The sequence below is a fragment of the Amborella trichopoda genome, chromosome 11, assembly GCF_054954075.1.
Source record: "Amborella trichopoda isolate Santa Cruz 75 chromosome 11, AtrichopodaSantaCruz75HAP2 v2.0, whole genome shotgun sequence".
Lineage (NCBI taxonomy): Eukaryota > Viridiplantae > Streptophyta > Magnoliopsida > Amborellales > Amborellaceae > Amborella > Amborella trichopoda.
In genome coordinates, this window is record NC_142346.1 from 19365157 (window position 1) to 19389783 (window position 24627).

The following is a 24627-nucleotide window of genomic DNA, read 5'->3' on the forward strand; positions in this document are numbered from 1 at the left end:
CTTTCATAAGGAGCCTTTGGAACGGTGCGCACATGTCAGCCAGTTGTAAAATAAAATGCCTTCTGGCTTGTATGCGACCTTGAAGCCCATAGATTTCTCTGATGTTCTGAGGAGGGGGCATTTCAGTGATGGCTCGTACTTTGGATGGGTCCACCTCAATGCCTCTTTGGCTTACTATAAAGCCTAGTAATTTTCCAGATTCCACTCCAAAGGCACATTTATGTGGATTGAGTTTGAGTTGATGTCTCTGAAGTCTTTCGAAAATGGTTCTCAGGTTAGTGAGATGATCAGGCCTGGTCTATGACTTGACCAGAATTTCGTCAACATAGTCTTCCATGATAGTATGCATTAAGTCATGCAAGATGTTAATCATTGCCTGCTGATAAGTTGCTCCTACATTTTTTAGGCTAAAGGGCATGACATAATAGCAGTAAGTTCCCCATAGCGTTATGAATGAAGTCTTGGTTTATCTGGTTGTAATCCGAGAATCCGTCCATAAACGACAACATTAGTGTCCTGCAGAGTTGTCTATCAAAGCATCTATGTTTGGTAATGGGAAATTATCTTTTGGGCATGCCTTGTTGAGGTCTCTATAGTCGACACACACACCAGTCTTTCTTGGGTACGACCACTATGTTGGCCAACCATTCTGAGCAATTGATAGGGGTAATGAACTTCGCCTTGAGAAGTTTATCAATTTCTTCCTTAATTTTGAGCTCAAGGTGGGTCTTTTGACATCGGAGTTTCTGCCTTACAGGCTTTGCTCCTTCGTTGAATATAAGGTGATGTTGCACCAATGTAGGATCTAACCCTGACATATCATTGTATGACCAGGCGAAGACATCGAGATATTTCTTGAGAAAGGAAATCATATTTTCTTACTCCTCAGGTGATAGGGAGGTTCCAATCTTAGTTAACCTTGGGTCCTTCACAGTTTCTAGGTATACATCAATCGTCTCTTCGATGATAGCCATTGGGTCACCATCGAACCTCTTCTTGAATTGCTCAACATGGGAAGTGAGTTCCTCAGGTTGAGACATTTCTTCAGACTCTTGGCTCTCTTGATCTTCGTCTTGGTCGTCCAATTCGCCATCTTGGGCATTGTACATCGTTAATGGGCTATCTTGAGTGTTCGCCATTTTTGAAAACTCTTTTTCATTATTATCAGTCTTATCATGTTTTGAATTTTTAACGATTTTTGAAATACCACAATAGGTGTCCCTTATGGGACTCACGAGAGAAATATTGGAGACTGGAGGTGTAGTGTGGTTAAGCGGCCACCTTGCGCCTATCCATTTTTTGACATCGGGACTTGAAGGTGCCACTGGTAGGCTTCCAGTGATTCTCGAGATAAGGGAGTGATCGACCAATTCCGTTCTTGGGTTTGTATCAGTGGATGGGCATGCTTGGCTATGTTAGGCCGATTGTGCATACCTTCAAATCCAGGTCAACAAAAAAGTATGCAATTCCTAGTTCTTGTGTGTGCTGAGATGTGGAAGAATAATTAATCCCTGTTGAGGATTCAAGGATCACCTTCAACCGCTTTGAAGGACGGGCATCGAGAGGATCAATGCTTTGAATGCCTCCAGATACAAAACCCGGATAGCTTAAAGGTCTCATCTGACTTTGAAATAAGGTGAGAGTACACTCAAGTCCTCTTCGATCCCCGTTTTCAGTTTTAGCTTGGAGTGATTCAAAAATTGCCTCCATTACGCCTTACCCTTGACTCCCCAAGCTTTGGTTTAATTGGAAGCCTTGGGAGAATAGCATGTACTAAGCTTAGAGGGACCCGAAGCCGTATCGATGTTGACATTGGATAATCTCTTCCATCAATGTGGAAGTTTTTAAAATTTGAGGAGGGTCGCCGGCCTCTAGGCTTAAGGTGGCACAATCGACTTTCTCGAAGGATGCGAGTGGGATTTCTCCAAGCTCGATCCCTATGGCTAGCTTCCCATTACGTACACTAGGATTGAGAAAGGAAAAGGGGTTCAAGACATACCTTTGCGACGCTATATTTAGTCAGAAATTTGAGGAACTGATGGAGTGTAGAGGCGACCATGAGGTTTTCATGCAGCCACGTGGTTAGGCTTAAGGGTGCTCTCTTAGATCATGAACAAAGCCCCCCAGTAATGAAACTGGTTTGAAATCCCCTCCCTTAGCTTGTATTCTTCTTGTTTTCTACTTTTCTGGAATCACACACACATATGGCGAAAGTTGTAAGACAGGTGGGTCAAACCTCACCCTTTTCCTCTTTGATGAATGTACTCAAGCAGGCGCATTCAAAAAAGAAGAAGAGAAGAAAGACGAGGGAGAGAAGAGTTTGACTAAACAATATGATCAAGCTGACGAGTAATTGGCCTGACGTGGTAGCGCAACGGGCTCGATAACTGAGACCGGCTCACAGGATCGCTACTAGACGTCATTACTAGCACCGACTAGCTTGGCACGATGGTCAGTCTGTCGTGGCAATAAACTGGCCAAGTCAACCTGTCACAACAACATTATGGCTAGACAATAAGACTTCCATGAGAGGCTAACCTGAATCCCTCTTAGTCGAACGAAAAGATGGCCGAGTGATGGTTATGGGGAACAGAATGAAGTAAGAGAAGAAGGGAACAAACAGAAAGAGGGAGAAGAGACGAGAGGATAAAAGAGAGAGGGAAGGAAGATACAGTCAGTGCTAGACAATGCCGACTGTTTTAGAAGAAAAGAGAGAAATCAATCAGCGTTAGACCTCGCCGACTATGTCAGAAGATGAGAGAGAGAGGAAGCATTCGGCGTTAGTCTTCGCTGGCTGCGTCAGAAGATGAGAGAGAAAGGAAGCAGTCGACACTATGCTTTGTTGATTGTGATGGGAGAGAAGCAAGGGAGAGAGATCGAGCCGGTGCTATGCTTCGTTGACTGCAACATAAGAGGGAGAAATCTAATCGACTCTAGGCGTCACCGACAGTGGCAAGAGAGAAGAGAGAAATCCAACCGACACTACGCATCACCGACTGTGATGACAGAGAAGAGAGAAATCCAAGCGGTGCTAAGCTTTGTCGATTGCATTAAAAAAGAAGAGAGAGAAGTTCAACTGGTGTTGGGATGTAGGAAGAGGAGAGAGAAAACCCCACCCGATGTTGGGGATGAAAGAAGAAGAATAGAGAGAAAACCCCAGTTAAAGTTAGGGATGAAAGAAGATGAGGAGAGAGAAAATCAACCAATGTTAAGCTTGTGCCAGTTGTGATAGGGGAGAGAGATATAGATGAGAAGAGAGAAAAGAAGAGAGAGAAAGAGGGGAGGAGAGAGCGAGGGGACGAGAGAGAAAGAGGGACAGAGAGAGAAAGAGGATAGGAGAGAGAGAAATAAAGGAGGAAAGAGAAAGAGGGAAGGAGAGATAAATAAAGGAGAAGAGAGAAAAGAGGAGGAGAGAGAAAGTAGGGAGGAGAGAGAAAGAGGGGAGGAGAGAGAAAGAAGGGAGGAGAGTGAAAGAGGAGAGGAGAGAGAAAGAGAAGAGGAGAGAAAGTTACCTGCTTGAAGGGTACCGACCCTTTTCTTCTCTCTCCTCTCTCTCTCTCCAAGACGTACTCATAGGCTCAAACAAGAACGGAAATTTTTATTAACTCATCAAAGAAAGAACCGAGAGTCCTTTTACAATGAGGCAGTGCTTGTTTATATAAAAATGTGCCCGAACATGGGTAGATTGATCAAAATTAATACTAATTACTGGAAATTAATATTTAATTGAATTTAAAGAAATTGTAAACATGGGTGCAAAAGGATTGCTTAATCCTTGCCTAACAATATGTGGAATTTCATAACAGTCCCTACTACTGCCCGAGATCTTGTCTGATCTTCCGTGGCTGACTCGGGGTTGTTTTGAAGCTCGTTTGATCGAAAGATTATTGTTTTCTTATAAGGCTTGGCATAATGATCGTTTTAATACCAATTTCGAACCATGGATCGTGTTTCGAACCACGATCATGAGACTTGAAATTTTGCTTGAATCTTGGAAACTTCAGGTCAATAGTGTGCTTGTTCCTTAATTTTTTTTTGTGATTTCTTCATTGTAGTGCACTAAGCATGCCATCACGATCGCGTGGCAACAAACAGAACGCGATTTAGCACCCGAAGGAAGGTTTCGCAACTTTTGAGTTTTGGTAGGAATCTGGAATCCAACTGTCGAAATTTCAGTTACTTCGTGGGCTTCATGGATGAAATCTGTCCGTCCATCATGTATGGAGTTCAGACCAATGATAGCCTTGAACCTTACACACACAATGGAATTAACTTTGCGGTGATCTGTTGCACGAGCGTCGTTATTTGGTCCATCGAGCGAGGCATGTCGCTGCTGAATTTTCTGCAACTTCTTCACGAATCAATGATTTTCATTTAGTTTTTCTCTTTGCGCAGTTGTCTTCATGGGTCGTACCGCATATCGAATTGCTCGTCTTGATGAGACGAACATACACACCAAATTTGGCCCCGAAAGTTAGTTATAGGCCCCGAAAGTTACTACCTGTGACTGTAAAAACAATCAACTTTAATGGTGCTTTGGTGCGGTGAGGCCACATGAGAATAGTGTGAGGCCTACCCCTTTTTAGTCTTTTACCCATAACTTTGTCTTGGAATACCCGATTAAGTCGAAACATGACCCATAGGGGTTTTCGACCGTGTCGGATCTAATGGTGGTTGTTGGTTTTTTACTGTGCCGGATGTAATGGTAGTTGTCCCACAACTGTTTGATGCTCCAAAAGTATAGCTCTAGTTACGGGGAACTGATTTTGCTGAAATTGTTTCTTTGTATTCACTGCCTTAGACATGTCTGGTTGCGATGAAACTTGGCAGGTGGTCTTTTGAAGTGCTGATGACGATCTGGACCAATTTTGGGGCCATTCTTAGACTCTCAGGAATTTTCACTGTTTTGTAGACTTTATTGACCTGCTTCTTACCAGGGACCAAGGTGCTAAAAAATACGTTCAAACAGCTTGTTCCATAGAATGTTGTGCTTCAAAAGAAGCAAGAAGGACAATCATTCAAAAAGTTTCCTTCAGCTTTTACATTTTTCCTTCCTAGCCACAGGACCACGTGAATGCCGAGGAGATTCACATAATGGTGTAACTAGGTTTCTCAGACGTAAGGATGCATTATTCGTGGCTCCGTCCATGGATACTTTAGGGGCAGAAGAAAAATTTTTGAGGGATCTTGTCGAAGTCCTCACCCTCGTGCAGACTATTTGTGATTCTGAATCTGAGGATTTTGTACGGGCCTCGTCAGTCAGAATCAGGGCCATGTAGCAATTGAGTGCGATGTTGAAGCGCATTGTTCCCATTTGGTCTAGGTTCATTGTTTTGCTTTGGTAGGCGTTGTTTGCTACTACCCCAGGTTTTATTTTGACTTTTAGAGTACCGCATTGGGTCTCGTTGACCAAGTCTAGTCGGGGGCAGTTTTGTTAGTCGATCCCGAAGGTCTGGTTGTGCCGGCTAGGCCAGCTGAAGACTCTGGTAGGTTCTCCCCATGCTTTGTAGTTTCCTACCTTTGTAAAGTTTGTTTGTAGAGTGTATTTATGACCTCATGGGAATAATGTTCTTGACTTGTCTTGCCGTCTTGGCGAGTCTTCTGTTTTTCAAGTCCTTTTGCAACTGGACTCAGACTCACTGGGGATTGAAGTGTGGACGATGGTGACCCACTAACTTACAATGGTGAGTGGACGATGGTGACCCATTAACTTAGAACGAGTATGGATGGCGGGATGGTTGGCCGTTTTGTGAGCACGGGTGAGACTCACTAGGGAATGAGGTGTGGTGATGAAGTGGATGAACTCACTGGCCAGGTAATGAAGGTGGAGCATGCACACTAACAAGTAGCTTAGGGAAATCATGCGTGTAAGTGCATGTAAAGGCATGTGCGCGTATGTGGGGTTAACTTTACCGTCATACCTCCTGGACCTGTGCAAAACAGTTTATCGTCATGTAGGCCAGGACGTGCACTATGGTTTAAGATCATACAACTGGACCATGGTTATGCAGTTTTAAAGTCATACAACTAGGACTGTGCAATTTAAAGTCGTTCAACTAGACCTCAGCTACAGTTTAAGGTCATATAGTTCAGACCATGGTACTGAGCATGCAGCTAGGACATATAGTATGGTTTAAGGTCATACAGTTGGGCAGTGATTATGCAATTTATAGTCATACAACTAGGACTGTGAAGTTTAGTGCAACTAGACCTCCGCTACAATTTAAGGTCATATAGTTCAAACCATGGTGCTGAGCCTTTTATCGTCATGCGGCTAGGACATGTACTATGGTTTAAGGTCATACAACTGGACTGTAGTTATGCAGTTTAAAGTAATACAACTAAGACCATACAGTTTAAGGTCGTGCAACTAGACCTCCGCTACAGTTTAAGGCCATATAGTCATGGTGCTGAGCCTTTTATCGTCGCGCGGCTATGATGTGTGCTATGCTTTAAGGTCATACAGCTGGACCGTGGTTATGCAGTTTAAAGTCATACAACTAGGGCCGTGCAGTTTAAGGTCAAGCAACTAGACCTCTGCTACAGTTTAAGGTCATATAGTTTAGACCATGGTGCTGCAGTTGAAAGTCCTACAACTAAGACCGTGCAGTTTAAGGTCATGTAACTAAACCTCCACTACAGTGTATGGTCATATAGTTTGGACCATACAGTTTAGGGTCGTGCATCTTGACCAGGGCTATGCAATTTAGTGTCGTGTAGCACGAACCATTGTGTGGGTCGCCAAGTAGATGGAGCATCATAAGAATAGGTCTGTGGACGGTAATCCGACTCCTTGGGGATAAAATGGCTAAGACCATTCACAAACTGAGGGCTCAGATGGAAAGGATGACCTGGCGAAAGATGACCAACAGAAGAGGATTTCACTATTGTTTAAGGGGGTAAGCGTACTCTCTGGGGTGAAAGATGAGACTGACTTTCTGGGAATGAGATAGCTTAGTGTGAAACTGACCCACTGGGAATTGAAGAGGTTAGAATGACCCTAACTCCACTGAGGAAAATGGGCTACAGTATGAGTGTGACTCCTACTGAGGGATGAGTGACAACTTCTGAGTCTATTGGGGAGGTCACCGTTTGGGTGCAACGGTCTGGGTCCAAGTTCGCTAGGGATGACACAACATGGCTTGGGTGCAACTCCACTAAGGATAGTTGTAAGGCATACACTACTTCAGCCTGGAGTCGGTGACAATGGGATGTTTGTAATATAGCCGAAGCCAGGTGTAAAGACCATGGTTTCTTGCGAATGTCCACTGACGCTGAGCTCTCAAGAACACAATCGGCGCTAAGGTGGTTCAAAACTCAAATGGTGCAAGGCATGATATTGTTTGAACACAACTGGTGCTAAGTCAACCGGCGCTAAGGTGGTTTGAAACTCACCTAGTGCTGGTCCATTAGCGCTAGGTTTGTTTGGAATTCACCCGGTGCTGGTCAATCGGCGCTAGGTTTGTTTAGAATTCACCTGGTGCTGGTCAACCGGTGCTATGATGAGATTTACCTCGGACCTGAAGTCAAAGCTCGATCCAGCTCATCTTCACTTGGCTTCCTTCAAATGCGGCTGAAATTTCCAGTTTGTGAGGGGTATCCGAGGGTAGTGTAGTCAATCTAAAGGGGTAAAACCCTGTTTTCCCTCATTTTTTCACCAAGGGTAAAAAAAAACTTAAGCAAACGTTTTCTTTAACGGTGAGGAGAGGGTGGTCAGTTGAAGTTCCGGTGAGTAGTAAAACTTCAGCAGGAGTTTTGCAGGGAAGGTTCTTCGGCAGACAACTGGATTTTGGAAGTTTGGCAGGGAAGACCTTCGGTGAGTAGACTTTGTTAAGAATTCGGTGAGGTTTGTAGAGAAAGCAACGGGGAAAGCGGAACTTTCTAGGGATTTTTTAGAGAAAGGGAAGAGCTTAAGGCTGCAATTGTTTTCTGATATAAGAGGTAGGAAATGCAACAGTGAGCATTTCTGCACGTCTTGAGGGCTTTCTAGGAATTTTTAAGGGGTTTCCTGGTGTTGTGGTATTTTTTTGACACTGTTCATGGTGTTCCCGATGTTTTTGGGAATTTTCTAGGGGTTTCCTAGTGGTTGTGGTAGCTTTCCGACACTACTCGTGGTGTTGCAGAGGTTTTTGGGCACTTAGGAGAAGTCTGCAGAAGTTTTTCGATGAGGTCTTGGTGAAGTCCAGGCCAAAAAGATAGGTTGGATTGTTTTTCAGTGAATTTTAGGCCGTATTGGAGAAGTTTCGACGAGAAACAAACGGTCACAGGAGGTGGGCCGTACGGTTGCAGAAGGTGAATCATTTTGCAGAAGGCATACGGTTCCGGAAGATGAACTGTCGTCCTTGGAATTTGTGTGACCATTAAGGAGGTGCGAAAACTTAAGTTTTGAAAAATGAGGAGTCTCGGCAGGCGAACAGTCACGACAAAGCCGACGCTAAAAGAAGTGCAATTGCCACTGAGGCAACCGACGATGATGGTTTGAAGTGCTGACACAACCGGCATTGAACCTCAAGAAAGGCAACCGAGGCTACGGGCTAGGGGCACAACCGGCGTTGGCCTTTGGAGAACACAACCGGTGTTGGCTTTAATCAGTGCTCGTCAGCACATGTGGCTTATCACAGTGTGAAGAATGATGCTCGTATATGGCGGTAAGTCACGTGCAGGGTTTGCAGCATTTGGAGATGATCTACACGCGATGTTGTCCATTAGCTGGCAAAAAGTGGTGAATGATGATAAGGCGCTGCTTGTCGTACCTGTTGGAAGCAAAATCCATCAGCACGACAGTGAGGTCCATGTTGTTCTATAGAAGGGCATCCACTGTGAACAGGGCGCGCTTTCCATCATAAGCCAGCTCCTTGCCAGGGCAGCTTATCTTGTATATTTGATATACACGTCGAATGGATCCTACGTTGTATGATCGAAATGCACGTCAGATGAGGTATCTGGCTTGTATGTTTGACATACACATCGGATGGTCTGAGGCTAACTTCCTGGAGTGGCTCTACTTTGTCTTCTGGCTTGTAACCATCCTCTTACTCATCGGATGAATTAAAGCTAACTCTCCAAGTGGTTTCGCTTCTTCTTCATGAGGAGGGCCTTCCTTTCGTGGGTTTGCTTCTTCTTCATTAAAAGGGCCTTCCTTTCATGGTACAGGCATTTGTTTTGGCCTGCCGATAGGGGCATCGCCTCTTTTCCATCAGGGTGTGCCAATATGTAAGCTCCGTTGGGCGAGACCTTTTTGGCTGTAAAGGGACCCTCCCACTTAGGCTTAAACTTCACTTTATGCTAGCCATGCATAACAATAGGCCTCTTGACAGTTAAGCCTAGGTCACTACAGGTGAACGAGCGGATCTTGACAGACTTGTCAAAAGCTCGCTTCATTCTCCCTTGGTTGAGTTCAAGGATCTGCTGAGCCTCTAGCCTCTTTCCATCAAGTGCATCCAATTCTTGATACCAGAGCATAACTCTCTTATCTTCGGTTATTCCTTGGTGAATAGTGACCCGCAATGAAGGGATTTGTATTCGAGAGGTGAAACTGCTTCATCCCCATAGACTAGAGAATAATGAGTGGAATCGGTAGCATTTTGTGTAGTAGTGCAATAAGCCCAATGTGCTTCAAGATCATGTCAGTTCTTCCTTGTTTTATATACTGACTTTCTTAAGATGTTGCACAGAGTCTTATTGACAGACTCAGCTAATGGATTCGCCTGAAGGTGATACATAGTCGACTACCTTCATTTAAAATCGAACTGGTTAACAAAATGATCAATATGATGACTCCCAAATTGAGGGCCAGCGTCAGATATGATTTAGTCAGCGGTATATGATATGATGTTGCTACCGCTATCACAGGGACTTGCTGAAGGGGGACCGCTTCAGCCCACTTAGAGAAGTAATCTGTTGCAGCTAGGATAAAAACATGGCCCATTGCGGAGGGGGGATCAATAGGCCCTACGATGTTCACACCCCATTGTGAGAAGGTCCATGATGCAACTATAGGGTGTAAGGGCTCTAGAGGCTGGTGAACCAGGCTGGAGTGCATTTGGCATACTTGGCACTTTTTAGCGTAGCTTAAGTAATTGGCGATCATAGAAGGCCAATAGTATCCCAACCTGCATATTCGTTCATAGAGCTTAGGACCAGACTGGTGTAGTCCATAGATGCCTGAGTGGACTTCTTCTAACACCTTATTTGCTTCTTAAATATCGATGCACCTAAGAAGAATGTCGTCAAATGACCATCTGAAGAGAGTATCTCCTACGAGGAGGGTATTCTTGGTAGACATTCCACGTATGCAGTTGCGTTCGATACGTTCTTTCGGGAGCCCGGCCAGGATAAAAACATGGCCCATTGTCGACGGGGGGTCAATAGGCCCTACAATTTCTATACCCCATTGTGACAAGGGCCATGATGCAACCATTGGGTGTAAGGGCTCTAGAGGCTGGTGAACCAGGCTGGAGTGTATTTGGCAACTTGGCACTTTTTAGTGTAGCTTAAGTAATTGGTGAATGTAGAAGGCATTTAATATCCCAACCTGCGTATTCGTTCATAGAGCTTAAGACCGGACCGATCTAGTCCATAGATGCTTGAGTGGACGTCTTCTAGCACCTTATTTGCTTATTAGATATCGATGCACCTAAGAAGAATGTCGTCAAACGACCGTCTAAAGAGAGCATCTCCTTCAAGGAGGGTATTCTGGGTAAGCATTCGACGTATGCTGCTGCGTTCGATACATTCTTCCAGCAGCCCGGCTAGGATAAAAACATGGCCCATTGCGGAAGGGGGGTCAATAAGCCTTACGATGTCCATACCGCATTGTGAGAAGGGCCATGATGCAATCGTAGGGTGTAAGGGCTCTGGAGACTGGTGAACTAGGCTGGTGTGTATTTAGCATACTTTGCACTTTTTAGGGTAACTTAAGTAATTGACGATCATAGAATGCCAATAGTATCCCAACCTACGTATTCGTTCATAGAGCTTAGGATTGGACTAGTGTAGTCCATAGATGCTGGAGTGAACTTCTTCTAACACCTTATTTCCTTCTTAGTTATCGATGCACCTACGAAGAATGTTGTCAAACGACCGTCTGAAGAGAGCCTCTCCTTCAAGGAGGGTATTCTTGGTAGACATTCGATGTATGTTGTTGCGTTCAATACGTTCTTCAAGGAGCCTGCCATGTTTTAAGAAACTGATGATGGGCTCTCTCCAATTTTCTACCTGCTCAATTTCTGCACACATTGGGTCAAAGAATTCTTGTTCTTGATTCCGTCCCTTAGCTCCTTAACTCTGTGCTATTACGTGTTTAGTCTTCATTACTTCTTTGGCTGATAGAACGCTCCAAATGGATAAGGAGGGCAGTCGGGGAAGATATTTCTCTCGTCATTCACATCACCCTCTGTCTTTAGTTTGATGTGTCTCCATTCTGCCACTCAAACAAGCATAGGTCCTGATGAGGACAGTTGAATTATAACACCTAGTTTTGCAAGTGCATCAGCTTTTAGATTTGGCCTCTAGGGAATGTGACTCAGGGATACATCTTCGAATTGGACCATATACGATTTTGCAGTATCATGAGAAGGCTTGAGAGTGTCTTTTCTTACATCATAGATTCCTTTGAGCTGCTGGATACTCAACTCAGAGTCACCATAGATATTAAGCTGCTCCAAGTCGAGATCAAAGGTTATCTAGAGTCTGATTATAAGGGCCTTATATTCTACCTCATTATGAGAACTGGCTTGAGTGAGAGAGAAAAAAGAGGCAACATTCCACCTATAGGAGTTAGGAATACTACTTTGGCGCGTCCTCGTTCTGATTTGAAAGCTCCGTCAAAGTACAACTCCCACACATGAACAAGGTCAGCACAGAGTACTTGTTCATCCGGGAAGTCGCTTGATAAAGGAGATTCTGTCGGTACGGGATGTGCTGCAAGAAAGTCAGCCAAGGCCTGACCTTGATGGCCTTTTGCTGGACATACGGGATGTCAAACTACATCAGCAATAATGACCACTTAGCAAGGCATCCCGACAAGCATGGGCATGTCATGAGAATCTTTACAGGATCAGCTTTTGATATAAGTTTCACTTCATGACCAAGCAAGTAATGGGGGAGTTTTTGTACTACAAAGATCAGATCCAGACACATCTTTTCTATCGGGGGATAATTCCTCTCGGCCCCTTATATCCTGTAGCTGAGATAATACAGTGTCGTTTCTTTTCCCTCGTCATTGTTTTGTGCCAACAATGCTATGAGTGACTCGTCTAAAGCAATCACGGATAGAATGAGGGGTTTTCCCAATACTGGCATGGAGAGTACTGGAGGGTTGAGCCAATAATGCTTGATGTCGTCAAGCGCTGCCTGACGTGCTTCATCCCAGATGAATGGGGTATCTTTCTTTAGCAAGTGTGTAAAGGGTTTACAACGACCTAAAGGTTCGAGATGAACCTGCAAAATATGCCAGCTGCCCTTGGAGGTAGCGCAGTTCTCAAAGTGTAGTTGGTGGTGGCATTTCTTGGATTGTTTTGATCTTAACAGGCTCAACTTCAAGTCCTTGGTGTCAGACGATGAACCCCAACAATTTTTCAGAGCGCACGCTAAAAGCGCATTTTAGCGAGTTCATTTTAAGTTGGTGAAGACGCAATCGCTCAAACACCTTTTCAAGATATCTCATGTGAGCATCCTTCTCTTTGGATTTTACCACCAGGTCATCCACATAACACTCCACCTCTTTCTGCATCATGTCCTTGAAAATGGTTGTCATGGCTCCAGCATTCTTTAATCCAAAAGGCATCATCGTGTAATAGAAGACCCCTTTTAGAGTTAGGAATGCAGTGGCCTCTTCATCATTGGGCACCATTCTTATCTGATTATACTCAGAGTACCCGTCTATGAAGGAAAATATTCGACTATGAGCTGTAGATTCGATGAGCATCTTGGTGAATGATAATGGGAAGTCGTCCTTGGGACATGCGGTATTCATATCCCGAAAGTCAATACACACATAATTTTGACCATTCTTCTTCTTGTCTGGAACAACATTTGCTAGCCATTTAGAGTATTTGACTTCACGGATGAAACCTGCTTGTCTGAATTTGGTCACCTCGGTGTCTATCTACATCTCTAGGTCAGGCTTGAACCTTCTCGATTTCTGCTTGATGGGTTTGGTAGTTGAATCAATGCCGAGATGGTGAACTGCTACTTGAGGGTCAATACTAGGCATCTCATGATAATTCCAAGCTAAGATGTCTCGGTTTATTTTCAAGAAGGTGGGGAAATCTTCTTTCTCTTCTGGAGGCATACTCGCTGAAATGAAAGTGGGTCTACGGTCTGCTTCATCTCTAAGATTTATTTCTTTGAGTTCGTCAGCTGTGCCTGACCACGTTCTTCCCGTTCCTTTGAAGCCTCTTGCAACTCTTCATTGTCACTTTTTGAGATTTCTATACCGACCTCAAGTGCCGAGACCCATGAACCTGACATTTCTACCTCTGATAGAGGTTCAGAGTTTATCATAATTTCTGCACCTTTCTGGAACTGAACGACGGGAAGGTTAACCTCAAACGTGGAAAACACGTCAGGTTGGAAAAACTTGTCTTGAAAGTTAAGGAAATTGAGGTTCAACGATGATGATGTGAAGTGTCCTTGCATGAATCACACGGTATTCATACGGATTCCTGGAGTGTTTGTTCCGAGCTGGCTGGTTCTTCACAGACTTGTATCATGTGTCAGGCCTCTTGAGTGTAGAAACTTTACCTCTTGACTCTCTCAATCTTTGCTCAAAGTCACGCTCAGGTGGCCACTAGTGTTTCTTTGGCTTTGGACAAGTGTAGGGGGTCTTTTAAGTCTTTTCCTTGCTTAGAACGTTGGGGAGTGCTTTTAACATCATCACCCTCATCGGATGTTTGCTGAGTGGAAGACGACACAGGAACGTCCTCTTGACAAGACGAAGAGGAAAGAAGGATCATGCTAGGGATGAAGTTCAGTAAAGTTGGCAGTGGAGGAAGGGGCCTAAGAAACTCCTTCTTGACTGTGGTTTGAGCGGTCCTGTTTCTCCGGCGAGTAACCCTTGGTGCTCGCCTCTTTCTGGTTTTCTAAGGTGATGGTTGATTTTGTCTCGCTTGGGTGGCAAATCGCTCTAGCTTGGAAGTCAAGGGTTCCATAGAGTTTGGATCATTGATTGGAAGGTCTTGCCTTGTGAGTTCTTCTTGCCTTGAAGGGGAAGTGTTTCGAGGATCACTTATAGGTTGTAAAATTCTTGACACTCCCACATCTTCTTTGCGAATATGTCAAGGAAAGTTGTCAATTCTGACAAGTAATGACCTCTTATCTGATAGTATGGACAGCAACGATATTCAGTCCCCTTAACAAGATGAAGGGGTTACCTTGCCTGCTTCAGTGTGATTATTCCTTCTTGAAGCATTATAATGAAGAAGGGATGGAGGATACCATAAATTTCATCTTCCTCTTGGATGGTTATGGCATGGGAGGCCTCAGCTGCCTTAAGGCCTTCTTTAGGTCTTCAAGCTTTATCTGTCTTAATCAGAGCCTCGATAATGTCCTTCAGCATGTAGCAGTCATTCGTGGCGTGATTGATCCTCCGATGGTAAGCACAATAGTTTGCCTGAGTGTTAAGGCTAGATTGCTCAGGGAACTTGATTTCTGAAAGCTGGATCATAATATGTTTCAATAATAATCAGAACAGCACAGGGACCCATTCCTTCTCGAAGAGATAAACCTTGTTCCTATGCTTTGCAAAATAATCACCCCGATCAAGGTTAGCTGGTGGAGGTACCCGATTGTACGATGATTGTTGCTTGCCCGTCTGGGGTCTTACCTTTGCCATAGTTAACCCTTTAGAGAGGTCCAAGATTTGGGAGGGAGCCTTCTTTGAATCAGTTACCATGACGGCTGCACTGATTACCCCTTTCTGTTGGCTGCCCTGTGTGTTATTTGCGAGCTACCATTGCCCCAGTTGTTTGCTGAACTTGTAGATGGTTGTTGTGTCCCATCATGATGGTGTGACAAACTCTCTATGCGAACTGGTTTTGAGATCAAATCTGACATGGAGGTCTGATTGGAGGCCTTGACATGTAGAGCAATTTCGGGCCGCATGTTTCGCACGCAAGTTTAGACTACTTCCTTCTCAGGTATAGGATTAGGATGGCGGGAAGCCAAGTTTCTCCATCTTGATCTTAACTGATCCATGGGCTCATCAAGGTCTTAAGTCAGGGTGAGAAGTTCGATGGTTTGAACCTCTCTCTCGACCTCATAGAAGTGTTGGTAGAGTAGTTTCTCCATCTCCTCCCATGTATGCACCGACTATGGAGGAAGTCGAGCATACCTTTGGAATGCTAGGCCATCGAGGGTCTCAACAAACTATTGGAGAAGAAGTCTCTCTTCAGCCTCTTTTTCCTGACATGCTGCCTGGTAGTGGGCGATATGCGGGTTCGAGGACGTGGTTCCACTGAATAAACTTCCCTTACTTATAGTCTGAGGAGAATGAGACCTGATCAATATAGGAGGGGTATGGTCTCTAATAAGGCATCACACTCTGTATGCTCAAAATTTGTCTATTCTTTAGGTTATGGGTGACTGAGAGACCAGATGAGGAACAGAATTGTCCTATGAGGTAGACGGAGGAGGCTACCGTGATGGGAATTGACCTCATGGTTAGCCAACTGGTGTGCAGTGTTAATACGATCGATCTTTTTCATCATTGGGTGCACCATTTCCTCAAAATTATTCATGTGATCCTCCTGCACATTACCGGGTTCACTTACGACCATTATGCAGACCGTATCTTTAGAGAGGTCAACGTTAGTAGCAACTGAAGGCTTGCCAGCTTGACGGGTCGTAAGTGGTAGGTCAGTCAGTAGGGGATCAGCATGTCCAGACTGAACTCGACTCCTGTACACGGATCGCGTTTGGACCGATTCTCAATGGTCTTGGGACCGTGCCTGCTGAGCCGGTTCACGACGGTCTTGGAACCGTGGCTGTTGAGTCGATGGGTCTTCTTCTGCGACAGTAACCACAGTACAAGGCTCATGGAGATCTTCTTCAGGCTTCATCGTCTGAAGGGGATAGAATCAAGTGAAGAGAGTCATCAAAATTGGTTGTTTTGAATGCCTTGGTCACGTCCCTAGTAAAAATTCGCAGACCTCTATCGCGTTTAGCCTTGAGGTTTTGATGGACCTTGCACCAAAACTACAATCTAGGTCGCGACAGGTCAACTCTTCTCTCACAGGAGAGAGTTGTCTTCATCAGTTGCGATAATGGACGAGGGCCAGTTACTGGAGTCTTCTTGGGCCAAGGAGGATGAAAGACTCGATCATCCATGAGGTCCATATCTCGAGCTCTCTTATGAGCTCTAGAGACATGACCAAAGTGCTGGGGCTGGTTGAAGATGGTATTATTGGGGAAAACCTTTGAGTACCAAGGTTGAAGGTGCTTGCTCGATGAAGAAGGAGCAAGCAAAAATAATGTTGACTCATGAGGAGGCCTGAGTCGAGGGTGAGGGGACGCCTGAGACTGCGACGCATGTGTGCCCCTTGAAGAAGGATCTCGGGGGACCTGGGGGCCCACTCGGGCTCGTGCAGGTGATCTGGCCTTAAGGGACTAAGAACTATGATCAGGTGTCCGTAAGGGAACAGGGGTAGGCCTGCCCCTTACAAGGTGCGCTTGTGTGTGCATAGTAGGAGGACGAGGTCGTTTCCTGTGTACTTGGGTTGACACAATAATGACACAGCCTCGAGCATTGAGATACATATGAGTAGCATGCACAGGACCTGGACTTGGAAGGTTTGATCTTAGACACGGACTCGAGGTAACATAAGGGTTTCTTAAAGGTGTGGCTCAAGTCGGTAACCCACGAGCCCTGTGGTGTGTGTGAGGGGTGGAGACAGTGGGGTTTCCGCCTCGAAGTGTTGAGCCTCTAGGTATGGAGACCAATGGTTCCCACAGGAGCAATGGCAACTTGCTTGCCTTTTGTAGCTGCAAGTGGCTTGTTGGTAGCTGGGTGTATGCTATGTGAGGCAACATAAGTGTTGCCCATGCAGGGCACCTTGTTGGAGTTTCCATCAAAGCGAAGAGATGGGGAGTGAGGGACCTTCAAGTCCCTCCTCACACCCGTCTAGTTTAAGACCCGGGAGCTAGACAAGGGTTCTTTGCTCAAGAAGATGGTCTAGAACGAAGTCGAAGGAACTTGTTCCCTAAGAACACTCTCAAATACAAGGATAAGAAAATTCATGATCCAGATAAATGGGTTACAGAACTTAGTAGCCATAAGTGAATGTGAAAAGATAATGACAGCAGAAAATAAAAGAAGAAACTAGCCAAACAAGAATGATCCGACTAAGGGGTAGTAACTCCCCAGTGGAGTGGCCAAGCTGGTTAGGTGCCTCAATCTCGCCCTCCGAATCCTCGATGATCGGGCGACACACATCATGGGTTTCGAGGGACGACCTGGGACGTTTCGGAGATCTCTCTCTCGAGAACCTCATTCGAGAACGGGGGTATGTGTTACCAACCAGTGAGATAGGAATTTTAAAGGTGGGTTCGGGACTTACTCGGGCTGGCTCACATGGCACCCTCTTAGATCATGAAGAAAGCCCCCCAGTAATGAAACTGGTTAGGAATCACCTCCCTTAGCTCGTATTCTTCTTGTTTTCTCCTTTTCTTCAATCACACGCATGTATGACGAAGGTTGTAAGATAGGTGGGTCTGACCTCACCATTTTCCTCTTTGATGAACGTACTCAAGCAGGCGCTTTCAAAAAAGAAGAAGAGAAGAAAGACGGGGAGAGAAGAGTTCGACTAAGCGAGATGATCAAGCTGGCGAGTAAATGGCCTGACGTGGTAATGGAATGGGCTCGGTAACTGAGACCGGCTCACAGGATCAGTACTGGATGTCATTACCAACACCGACTAGCTTGACACAATGGTCAGTTTGTCGTGACAATAAAGCATGCCAAATCATCCTGGCACAACAACATTACGCCTAGATGACAGGACTTCCATGAGAGGTTAACCTCAATCCCTCTTAGTCCAACAAAAAGATGATCGAGTGATGATTATGGGGGAAAGAATGAAGTATGAGAAGAAAGGAACAGGCAGAAGGAGGGAGAAGAGACGAGATGATAAAAGAGAGAGGAAAGGAAGATACAGTTAGTGTTAGGCATTGACGATTGTTTCATAAGATAAGAGAGAAAGCAGTCGGTGATAAGCCTCGCCTACTGTGTCAGAAGATGATAGAGAGAGGAAGCAGTCGACACTAGTCTTCACTGACTGTGTTAAAAGATGCGAGAGAGAGGAAGCGGTCGGTGTTAGGCTTCACCAATTATGATGGGAGAGAAGCTATGAAGAGAGATCGAGCCGGAACTAAGCTTCGCCGACTGCAACAGAAGAGGGAGAAATCCAATCGGTGCTAGGCTTCAACAACTGTGGCAAGAGAGGAGAGAGAAATCCAACTGATGTTAAGCTTCACCGACTGTGACGAGAGAGAAGAGAGAAATGCAACCCGTGCTAGGGTTCACTGATATCATTATAAGCGAAGAGAGAGAAATTCAATCAGTGTTGGGATGAAGGAAGAGAAGAGAGAAACCCCACCCGATGTTGAGGATATAAGAAGAAGAAGAGAGAGAAAACCCCACCCAGTGCTGGGGATGAAAGAAGAAGAGGAGAGAGAAAAACCAACCAATGTTAGGCTTGTGCCAGTTGTGATAGGCGAGAGAGATAGAGATAAGAAGAGAGACAAGGAAGGGAGGAGAGAGAAAGAGGAGAGGAGAGGAGAGAGGAGAGGAGAGAGAAAATGAGGAGGAGAGAGAAATAAGGGAGGAGAGAAAAAGAGGGGAGGAGAGAAAGAAGGTAGGAGAGAAATTGAGGAGGAGAGGGAAAGGAGGGAGGAGAGAGAAAGAGGGTAGAAGAGAGAAAGTTACCTGCTCAAAGGGTATCGACCCTTTTCTTCTCTCTCCTCTCTCTCTCTCCAAGACATAGTCATAGGCTTAAGCAAGAATAAAAATTTCGATTGAATCATCAAAGAAAGAACCGAGAGTCCTTCTAAAATGAGGTAGTGCCTGTTTATATAGAATTGTGCCCAAACATGAGTGGATTGATCAAAATTAAACCTAATTGGTTGAAATTAAGATTTAATTGAATTAAAATAAATTGTAAAAATCAGTGCAAAAGGACTGTTTTTCCCCTGCTTAACAATGTGTGAATTTTCAGAGCAGTCCCTCCTACTTGAGATCTTGCGTGATCTTCTGTAGCTGACCCGAGGTTGTTTTGTTGCCCGTTTGATCAAAATATTATTGTCTTCTTGTAGGGATCTGCATGGCGATCATTTTGATACCAATTTCGAACCATGGATCGTGTTTCAAGCCATGATCATGACACTTGAAATTTTGCTTGAATCTTGGAAACTTCAGATCAATAGTGTGCACGTTCCTTAATTTTTTTCTGTGATTTCTTCATCGTAGTGCACTAAACATGCCTCCATGATCACGTGGCAACAAACGGAACGTGATTTGGAGCCCGAACGAAAGTTTTGTAACTTTTGAGTTTTGGCCGAAATATGGAATTCGCCAGCCAGAATTTCAGTTACTTCGTCAGCTTCATGCAAGAAATATGACTGTCTATCATGTACAGGATTCTGACCATTTATAGCCCAAGACCTTATGAAAACAATGGAATTGGTTTCTCCTTGATCCGTTGTGTGAGCGTCGTGATTTAGTTCGTCGAGCAAGGCAAGTCGCTGTTGAATTTTCTGCAACTTCTTCAAGGATCAACAACTTTCATTTAGTTTTTCTCTTTTCTTGGGAATTGTCACGGGGCGTACCGCATATCGAATTACTTGTCTTGATGAGACAAACATGCTCACCAAATTTGGGGGCGATTCGACTTGGAACGAGTGAGTTATAGGCCAAGAAAGTGACTACCCGTGACTGTAAATACAACCAATTTTAATGGCGTTTTGGTACAGTGAGGCCACAAGGGAATAGTGTGTGACCTACCCCTTTTTAGTCTTTTACCTATAACTTTGTCCTGAAGTGCCCGATTTAGCCAAAACTTGACCAATAAGGGTTTTCGACGGTGCCAGATCCAATGGCGATAGTCCCACAACTATTTGATATACCAAAAGTATAGCTTTAGTTACAAGGTCCATTTCAGGGTGCTAGAGACCGATTTCGTTGAAATTGTTTCTTTGTGTTCACTACCTTAGACATGTCTGGTTGGGATGAAACTTGGCAGGTGATCTTTTGAAGTGTTGATGATGATCTTGACCAATTCTAGGTCTTTCGCTAAGACTGTCAGAAATTTCCACTGTTTTGTAAACTTTATTGACCTTCTTCCTACCACCAACGTGCTGAAAAATACGTTCAAACACCACGGTCTTCCTAGCATCATGTTGAATGAAAGTTTTATGTCCATGACATAAAACTTTATCACTTGGACGGTAGGGCGAATCTTGAGTGTGAGAGGCAGTATGCCTTCAGCTTGCCTCTTGGTTCCATCATATGCAGCGATAGTTAGTTGACATGGCTCGAAGTCATCTAGGACTTTTCCTATCTTCTTCATTGTTTTAATAGGGCATATGTTTAAGGATGCCCCATTATCAAAAAGCACTCTCCGTATCTCATATCCATGCATGGAAACAGTGATGTGCAGAGGTTGGACATGAAAGCGGTCGAAGCTAGATGGGATGTCATCATCCGTGAACACGATTGGCATTGGTGTCATCAGTTGATTGATGACTACACACAACTCATCCGGTTGTGTGTTGCTCGAGATGTGTGTCTTGACAATGATCTTTTCAATCTAGGCTCTATGTACTGGAGAGTTCACTAGTAGCTCCAAGATGGGATTTGTGCCTAGATCTTTTCGAGATTAGCAAGTAGATTGTAGGTGGTTATAGATCCTTGAATGTCTTTATTCAGTTCATGATCTGCAACCCCTGCTGGTTGTCTTGCTTTTGAGGTGTTTCCCATTCTTTCGTTGAGAGTATCGGCCATCAATTGAATGGGTTTGAACACTCGGCCTCTTCGAGTTATGGAATCAACCTCGTTAGCTTGAAGCTTGATAGGGTCAGCCCTAACAAGAGTAATGGGAGACTTTGGGGTGTTGGCCCCTTGTTTGGAAGATGATCCCTTTTCGTTGATCCTCACCATATCGATCTCTAGTGTGTCATCTTCGTCATATCGGTCCCACTTGGGAAGGTTATCGAGGTCCGTAGATGAAAGGTTTCCCCTTAGGACAATCAAAAGATCATCTTTGGGCTCTTGAAAGTGATGATCACAAGAAAATATGAATTGACTGAGATAATCTTCTTCATCTCCACTCTCAATCATGTGAATGACGACGTTCTCTTTCGAGTTGTCTTGTGCTTCCGGCTTTTTGGTCATTGTGACCATATTTTTAAGGAGAAGATTTGAGAAGATACCCATATTTTGATTAGGTTCTTCGATAGGTTGATTTCTAGGTGCGACAGTGATGTCCCCCTATTGATTAACCCTTGAATCACCCATTTCAAATACAAGCAATTTTGAGTATCATGAGCATGGTTATGATGCCATTACATGACTTGCTCTTATTCGTGACTTGAAATGGTGGTTCAGTTGGTGGCGGGAGATACACCATGTTTCTAGCTATGACTAGTTCCAACACTTTTTCTAATGGGTCTTTGAGAGGGGTGAAATTATCCTCTCGCCTTTGATTATTATTTTTAGCATTGGCTCAAGTCTGACCCCTTCGGTTTTGATTCTTATTGTTGTGATGAGCAGCTGAACCTTAAGCTGTTCTATTAACGATAATCTCATTAACCTGACAGGAAGCATTCCCCTTGTTATTATTTTTGCTTTTATATTTGGGAGTTGTACCCGGTTTATTGTCGAACCTGGTGCTACGGGGTGTCCCTCTGGCTCTTTCATATCATGCCACCTGCTTGATCATGGAGTCGAAGGAGTGGGGGATACGACCTTGGCTGAAGAAGGTCCTGTATTTAAGAGTGGCATTCTCTAAGATTATAGAGATTTTGGTTGGGTCTGTAAGTGGACATTCTATGCCCACCATCGCCGCCTCACGGAATCAACCGATGAAATCCTCGAAGGACTCTCTTGGGTTTTGTTTCGTTGCACTGAGCTCGCCCAAGGAGAAAGGTCTTGGTGTCGACCTGTGGTAGTGAGAGACGAATAAAATGAACATTTCGTCTGGAGTGATGTGTGGTCGAGCGGACATTGTTCTCCGATGCTAATTCAAGGCCTCACTAGTCAATGTTTGTGAAAATATGGCCTTCAGATGGTTAGCATGTCTCGCAAATCTCGAATGGAGAGGAGGTATGCGTTGACGTGAGTATTTGGATCGCTCTTTCCATTGAACTTGTTTCTAAATTATGGGACAACAAATCCCAAGGTAAGGTCATCCATGCCTCCAATGGTCTCATGAACATACGCCTTCGGGGGTAGTATTTCATGCATGCCCATTCTTACAAGCATATCCTGCATTTCTTTCGAGCTACCTTCTTATCGGGTATTTGGCATGACAGCAGGCTCACTGGTTGGTGGGTTCCCAAGCGTGGACTGATGAGTTGAGATTTGGGGTACATGTTGGCCTGAGATTGATGAGCCATAGTCACCGGGGTGTTTTGATACATTTATGCCTAAGGGGCATACTGACCCATAGGTGTCGTCACTGGTTGTGAAAATTTCACGGTTTTTTGGACCCGATGAAATAGAGGGACCAATTAAAGAATCAACTGACTCAGTTGTGTTAGAGGTTGACCTATACCATTGAGTTGGTTTAAGCTGGAGCTTGAACAATGTAACCTAGGTCAACTAGACTTTTAAGGATAGCTTGGACGTCCATCTCGCCTAAAGGTCAGGTTGAGTTGACACCTCTGCTTCCTACAGTGTTTAGAATATCATGAGGCTTGAGGTTGGGTTGGATCCCCTAGATCGCGGTGGGACTTGGTTTTGAGATCGATGTGCCTCAGGGTTATCTCGATTTGAGTTTTGGGAATTTGTCTTAGATGCTGCATGAATTTATTCCCTCACTCAACTTCTACTTTGATTGCCTAAAAGCCCCTATAGGACGACACCTGGTCAGACCCCCTAACAATTCAATGTTTTTCAGGCAGAGTCGACTTTTCAGGCCACACGAATTTCAGGATTAGGAGTGGACCCTTGGGATTCTACCTATAATTGAAGACCTGGCCATTGAATAATAAAATGACCTAAGGTTTGTCGATAATCCCAAGGGATCGTAGCATACTGGTCCCTAGGTTTGGGCCGGTTAGGCTTAGAGTCGGCCGTGGAGCGATCATCATAGTCACCTTGAGTGACTGATGTGATGATTGCTTTTGGTAAAGTTATAGAAACTAGACTTATGTAAGATCTAGGCTTGACGACTTAAGGCAGACTTAGCCTGACTCCAGGGGAAAAACAGAGCGGGTCTAGGTTCAGGCCTAGGTGTGAGCTTGGTTCAGACCTAGACTACGCTGGGTGTAGGCCTATGCTTGGACCTAGAGGGTTTGATAATCACACTGCGTATGGACCCGAACTGGATCAAATTTGAACTAGGAACGAGCCTTCGGCTCTGACGAAAAGGGGGCTCAGGTTCGAACCTAGGCTAGGCTAGGTATAAGCCTGAACTTAGACTCAGAGAGTTTTGATGATCAGACCAGGTATGAACCCGAACTAGATCAAAGATGAACTAGGAATGAGCCTTCGGCTCGAACCGAGAGGGGGCATAAGTTTGGACCAAGGCGAGTTCTGATTCGGACCGACTTGGACCCAGAGGATTCAGCTCTGACCAAAAGCAGATCCAAACTGAGATCTAAGATTAACCAACATAAATAAGCAATTACAGCACACAAAAACGTTTGACCTAGATTATAGGTAAGCTTGGCTTGAGAGTGGGTTCTTAATTATTAAAATGCAGTTAGGCTAATATAGGTCCCCACATAGGTTCTAGCCTGCTGTTATAGGATGTTCACCAGGTTCTAGTATACGTGGTGTTGCTTTGAGGCAAAGGATTACAGAGGGGCGCTCACAGTTAAAGTTTCGCAAATCCCAACCGCCTCGACTCTCAAAGCTATGTTCCCCTCATGCCGTTAACGCGGATTTTCGGGTTTTTTGAAATATTTGTTTGCTGGATTCCCGAGCATTCCCAATCTGATGTGTGCTGAAGTGTGTAAAGAAGCATGCAATCAAAAGTAATTTTCAAGCACGCAGGCACACAAAACAAGAAAGAAAATAAGCGAGTGCTCGACACGGATCGTGCCTAGCGATGCGTGCTTCGAGGTGAATCTCGCTCGAAGCACAATTTAGATGGAGGGGTAAGAAACGCTTAAGAAGGTATAGTCAAAACAATGAGACCAGGCACAGTCCGTGCTAAGTCGAGCGTGGCCGGAGTCGAGGGTGACTTGAACGGGACACAGTTCAGGGAGGATGAAAGCAACCCTTAATGTGTGTTTTTTATTTTTTTATTTTTTTATCTTTTTAAATTTGATGAAACACAATTAAACTGAGCATGGTGAAAGCAGGGAAACATGGTTTCAGTAAAAATTAACAAACTAAAATAAAATAAAAAAGTTAGAAACAACATAGACTTATCTGAAGCAAAATATTTTTTTTATATTTTTGAA